The following is a 7,053-nucleotide window of genomic DNA, read 5'->3' on the forward strand; positions in this document are numbered from 1 at the left end:
GTAGAGTACTGGATAAAATTTCTTTGCTACTTAGTTATGACTCTTTAGGTTGTGAGTTCAAATCTTAACAGATGGGGGTGTGTCAACATTTTTGGTTTTTGCTGTTTTCTTTTGATTTGGTCCCTTTTTCTTCTGTACTGATGAGATTGCATAAGAAAAAAAACCCCAGTCATTTAGGATTGTTTGATGTTTATCAAATTCAACTGACATACACATGCAATGTTGGCCAAAATCTATAGGTTTCCTCTGAAGTAGATCACAGAACCAAAAAGAAACTGCTAACCCATCAGTATTTATTTTTTGATAAACTAAATATTTCATTTCATTTCATTTCATTTGAGTTTGAGTCCATGCTCAGGCCAAGTCGAAGACTCCACCCTCAGAGTCTGGTGTGGTTGCCAGGTTGTATTCTCTGTTTAATTTTGACATGTGTAGGAGCGAGTTTGAGTCAGTTTGTGCTCGTTGTGTATATCCTGGGAGATGGGGTTCATCTCTAATGGTGCTTAAGTATCTATCCAGCTGCAATTTGAATGATTCCACACTGCATCCTGATAGATTTCTGACATGTACCGGAATGGAGTTGAATAGTTGTGCTCCTCGAACCAACAGACTTGATTCTCGCAGGGTTTTTGCTGCCTAGCCAGCCTTTTTGTTGATTGGTGGTAGCTGGCAGCATCTTCCGTGGCGCAGTGAGTGGTAGGTTTTGATACCAAAGTTTGGCACCTTTTGCTCTATCATTTTCCAAATGTATATAATTCGGTATCGCTCAAATCTTCTTTCTATTTCTAAATATCATTTAAGTTCTCTGAGATCGGCTTAACCAAACATCCTTTTTCTCAAAATTTGAGGTGTTCTGTTAATTTTAGAAACCCTTATTTTGGTTTCTGATTATAGCTGAAGAACCATGTTCTGAGTTCAAATCCTTGTTGGGGTCAGTTTAATTGGTCATGCTCAGTGCTTTGTCCTAAAATTCAACGTACTGTGGTCAATTTTAGAAATCTGTATTGTTTTCTTACATAGACACAAGTCCAGGAATTTTGGCAAAAGGAGTTACTTTATGTACTTGTGTGGTACTTTATTCTCTCAACCCTGGAAGAATAAAAGACAAAATTGATCCTGGTGGGATTTGAAATCAGAATGTGAAGAGCCATAATTAAATGCCATAAAATATTTTATCCAATGCTCTAATGATTCTGCCAGTCTACTGCTTCCAGAAATTGTTTGCATTCATATTTAAATCCCCTTCAGTGTTTTATTGTTTCTTTATAGTTATGTTCCTTAATATTCTAAGTTCAGATCTTGTCTGTGTCAACTTTACTTTTGCTCTATGTGGAGGGCTAATAAAAATATATGACTAAGTGTGACGGTGATGGTTTGGTGATTAGGGTATGTTAGTGCATGGCTTAGTGGTTAGGGTGTCTGTCTCATGGTCGTATGGTTGTGAGTTTGTAATTTATGGTAGTGCATTGTGTTCTTAAGCAAGACACTTTATTTCACATTGCTCCAATCCACTCAGCTGGTAAAAATGAGTTGTGCCTGTAATTCAGTGCACCAGCCTTGTTGCATTGTGCCATACTGAACCTCTCTGAGAACTATGTTAACAGTATGCATATTTGTGGAGTACTCGGCCACTTGAACATTAATTTCATGAGCAGACTGTTCCATTGACTGCACCAACTGTGACCCTTGATATAACCGACAAAGGGCCAGTTATACCTGTCAGCTACTGGGATTGCTTTAATTGGTTTTTATCCTCATCACACAATATATGGCCTTATGCCAGATTTAGAAATTACTTTTGTTATGTTGTACTGGAAATGGTAAAATACCAACATTAATATCTTACAATATTTAATTCTAAATGAAGGCAGTGAAATGGTAGAATATTCAACATGCCAGGCGAAATGCATAACAGCATTTCGTCCAGTTTTACATTCTCTGTTCATGTTCTGTCTAGTTAGACTTTGCCTTTCATTCCTTTGGGGTTAATAAAATGAATACCAGTTGAGCACTGGGATCAGTGTCATTGACTTACCCCTCCCTTGAAATTGCTAGCCCTGTGTCAAAATTTGAAACTAATATTCAATACTAAATTGTATGTTGATCAAAACTTACTAAGATCAACATGCAGTGTGTGAGCCTATGTTTTTAAGGACTGATTTTAAATCTCGTTGAGGCTGAGCTTTGCTTTTACTCTTTGGGGAGATGGTGAGGGAAACCTGGAAATCCTACCAGTCAAGAACTTGAGTTAGTATAATTGACCGTCTCCCTCTGTCCCAAATGTTTGACTTTGTTCCATTGTTAAATGTTTGTTATTATAATTCATCATCATCATCATCCTTTAATGTCTGTTTTCTATGCTGGCATGGATTGGATGGTTTGACGAGCTGGCCAGCTGGAGGGATTCCCAGGTTCCAATTCTCTGTTTTGGCATGGTTTCTACAGCCAGATGCCCTTCCTATAATGCCAGCCACATTACACCCAGTGAACTGGGTACTTTCTATGTGGAACCAGTATGAGTGGTGCCACACAAGTGCTTAATAATAATAATAATAAAAAAAGGAGAAAATACATGGGCAGTGGATTAGCAAACTCAAAAATCCTCACAGTATCAGACAAAATGCCTTATTACATTAATTCCAGCTCTTTGCATTCTGAGTTCAAATCCTGCCATGGTGGGCTTTGGCTTTCATCCCTTTTGGTGATCAATAAAGCAAGTACCAGTTGAGCACTGTGGTCTTTGTAACTGACCAGCCCCCTCCTCCAAAATTGTCGACCTCGTGCCTAAAGTAGATAGGATTTTTATGATTGATACTGCACATAAGCCATTGAAAGTTACTTGAGGTATGATTATTACTAGGTGAAATATTATTGTTACTGAGAGCTGTTGATAGACAGAATCAGTAGAGCATTGGAATAAATGTCTTGTGGTATTACATTATAGTTACAATTTCAGTTCCTGCACGGGCCAGCTTTGCTCTTTATCCTTAAGGGATTGATGTAATCAAGTAATGATAGCAATTTAATCAACACTACTTATTGCAGTGTTGGACCAAAGTTAGAAGTTCTTAATAGAATCATTAGGGAATCGGGTAAACTGCTGAGCTGCATTTCATCCATCTTTATGTTCTGAGTTTGAATTCCACTGAAGTTAACTCTGCCTTTCATCTTTTTGGGGTTGATAAAATTAGTACCAGTTGAACGCTGGGGGTCAATGTAATCAACTTAGCCCCTCTTCTGAAATTGCTGGCCTTGTGCCAAAATTTGAAATGGTAATTCTGCACTGAGCTAGCAGAACCATTAGCAGGCTCGATAAAATGCTTAGTGGCATTCCAACTGTCTTTGTGTTCGGAGCTCAAATTCTTCTGAGGTTGACTTTGATTGTCATCCTTTCAGAGTAGATAAAACCAGTCAAGTACTGGGGGCAATGTAATCGACTTCCCCACTCCCTTCAAAAACTGTTGGCCCTGTGCTAAAATGTGAAACCATTATTATTATTATTATTGTGGTAGTGTTGGACAGAAGTATTTAATAATGTTCTGAGATCAAATCCTGTAAAACTAATTTTTCTTCTTATTCACCAGTAATACAACAAAGCAGAAATATGCCAAGTGAAATAGACCTCTCCAAATTTCTGATCTTGTGTCAAATCACAAGAACATTTTTCCTGACAGATTCAATAGGATGGTGAACAAAATGCTTTAGTTGAACAAATTGACCACAGGACTTATTCGTTGTAAGCCTAGTACTTACTTCTATTGATCTCTTTTGCTGAACTACTAAGTTAAGGGGACGTAAACACACCAACATCGGTTTTCAAGCAATGGTGGGATGACAAACACAGACACACCAACATATATATGAATCCCACCACTACCACCAGCTTTCCTCAGAACTAATGGCCTTGTGCCTGAATAAGCAAGTTATGATGATGATGATAGATGGAAAAATTTGCCAAGCTTTAAACAAAATGGTTGCAATATTTGTTCTGAGTTCAAACTTCACCAAGGTCAACTTTGTCCTTCATCCTTCTGGGATTGTTGTTAAAGTAAAGGGCCAGTCAAGTATTGGATTTAATACGAGACTGTTCCCTCTCCCAAAAATTCCTGGTCCTGTGAATATGCAAGAAATCACTATGATCAAAGTTAGGTAGGCACAATTAGGCTGAGGTCAACTTTCCAGTTCATCCCTTCGGGGTCAATAAAATAATCACTAGCTGAGCATAGGGGTTGATGTATTTGATGTCGATGTTGCCTTTCATCCTTTTGCGGGGTCGATTAAATAAGTAGCAGTTACACATTGGGGTCGATGTAGTCGACTTGATCCCCTCCCCAAGTTGCCCTTGTGGTAGAAGTTTGAAGTCATCATCATCATCATCATTATTATTATTAAGGTGGAGAGCTGGCAGAATTGTTAGCATGCTATGTTCTGAGTTCAAATTCTGTCAATGTTGATGTTGCCTTTCATCCTTTCGGGGTCGATAAATTAAGTACCAGTGAAACACTGGGGTCGAATGTAATCGACTAGTCCCCTCCCCAGCAATTTCAGACCTTGTGTCTAGAGTAGAAAGGATTACTATTATTATTTACCCATCGCTACATTCTGAGTTCAATTTCAGACCTTGTGTCTAGAGTAGAAAGGATTACTATTATTATTTACCCATCGCTACATTCTGAGTTCAAATTCCACTGAGGTCAACTTTGCCTTTCATCCTTTCGGGGTCAATTAAGTACCAGTTACGCACTGGGTTCGATGTAATCGACTTACACCTCTCAGGCCTTGTGCTTATAATAGATAAGATTATTATCATTATTGTTATGGCAGAGAGCTGGCAGAATCGTTAGCACACTGGGCGAAATGTTTCATGGTATTTTGTCTACCACTACGTTCTGAGTACAAATTCTGCTGAGGTCAACTTTGTCATCCTTTTAGGGCGATGAAAATGAGTACCAGTTATGCAATGGGGTTCATGTAATTGACTAGCTCCTTCCCAAAAAATGTTCATGGCTTTGTGCCTAGAGTAGAAGTAATAATTATTATTAAGGCAAAGACCTAGCAGAGTTGTTAGCCCACTCGGCGAAATGCTTAGTGGTATTTTGTCTGTCATTACCATCTGAGTTCAAATTCCACCAAGGTTGACTTTGCCCTTTACCCTTTTAAGATCAATTAAATAAGTACCAGCTATGAACTGGGATCGATGTAATCGACTATCCCATTTTCCCCAAAATTTTGAAGGCTTTGTGTCTAGTGTAGAAATAACAATAATAATAATTACTGTTAAGGTGGAGAGCTGACAGAATCATTAGCACACTGGGTGAAATGCTTAGTGGTATTTTGTCTGGTTTTACATTCTGAGTTCAAATTCCGCCAAGGTCGATGTTGCCTTTCATCCTTTTGCGGGGTCGATTAAATAAGTAGCAGTTACACATTGGGGTCGATGTAGTCGACTTGATCCCCTTCCCAAGTTGCCCTTGTGGTAGAAGTTTGAAATCATCATCATCATCATCATTATTATTATTAAGGTGGAGAGCTGGCAGAATTGTTAGCATGCTGAGCAAAAATGCTTAGTGGTATTTTGTCTGAGTTCAAATTCCGCCAAGGTCAACTTTGACTTTTATCCTTTTGGGGTCAATAAATTAAGTACCAGTCAAGTACTGGGGTCAATGAGATCAATTGTCCCCCTCCCCACAAAATTGCAGGCCTTGTGCATATAGTAGAAAGGATTATTATTATTATTGTTATTACTGAAAGTTGAATGGCAGAATCATTAAAGCTTTAGATGTTCTAGCGTTTTACGTTGTGAGTTCAAACACTGTGAAACCCCACTGGGGTTTGATAAAATAATTTGCTGGTCAAGTTCTGGGTGGTCGGGAATTTAATCAACTAAGTTTGTTAAATTTTTGGACAATTATTATTATTATTACTGTTATTATTAAGGTGGCGAGCTGACAGAAACATTAGCACACCGGGCAAGATGCTTATCAGTATTTTGTCTGTTTTCATGTTCTGAGTTCAAATTCCGTCGAGGTTGACTTTGCCTTTCATCCTTTTGGGGAACGATAAATTAAATACCAGTTGCATACTGGGTCGATCTAATCGACTAGGCCCCCTCCCCCAAAATCTGAGGCCTTGTGCCTATAGTAGAAAGGATTATTATTATTATTATTAACCTCAGTTCAAATCTTACCAAGGTTAACTTTGCCATTCATTCCTCTGTGGTGGAGAGAATAAGTATCTCTCATATACCGAGCTTGATCCAGATGACTATAGCCTATCCCTACATCTAACTACATGACCTGAGACAAGCTAAGAAATCCTCACAGTCATCATCATCATCATCATTGCTATCATCATGATTATCATCTTTACCATTATCAATATTTATTGAACTATTCCTGGTGAAACTGTTAAAAAAAAATATCACTTTCTAAATATCAAGAATTCCATAAAATCAATTGAAAAACGTTAACCTGTTTTTAATTAACATCTTTTTCTGAAGTTTTTATGTCATTTATCCATTTTGTGTATGTGTGTATATATATAATTTGATGCTTTTTAAATGTGAATGCATTTTTATGTATTGTATGGATGAGTGGACTTTATGTGTGTGTGTGTGTGTTTAATGAATGCAGGAATTATATGTGAGCTACTTCAAGTTTTGTGATTGGTAAGATAATGCAGTAATTGGATAGGCTTGTACATAGTACAGTTCGCAAGCTTGTCCAATTACCACACTATCTCACCAATCATGAAACTTGAAGTAGCTCATGTATAACTACTGCATTCATTTATTTCTTGTTGAAATGAGTTCTTTTTTGTTGATGCTATTAGCAAGCAAACACTACACCATGCTACATATATATATTGGAACTCCTGATGAGTTTTTTTTCTTTTTAACTGACAATGAATAAGAGTTTAACAATGATAACTACAGACAGGTGAATGTAAAACTAAATATTGACACCGCTTCTTCTGCTATGGACAGTCTATATAGTAATGGCAGCGTGGAACATCACATTTTCATAATGATGGAAGTAATGCAGAAAACATTTG

Source organism: Octopus sinensis, linkage group LG17, assembly GCF_006345805.1.
Source record: "Octopus sinensis linkage group LG17, ASM634580v1, whole genome shotgun sequence".
Classification (NCBI taxonomy): Eukaryota; Metazoa; Mollusca; class Cephalopoda; order Octopoda; family Octopodidae; genus Octopus; species Octopus sinensis.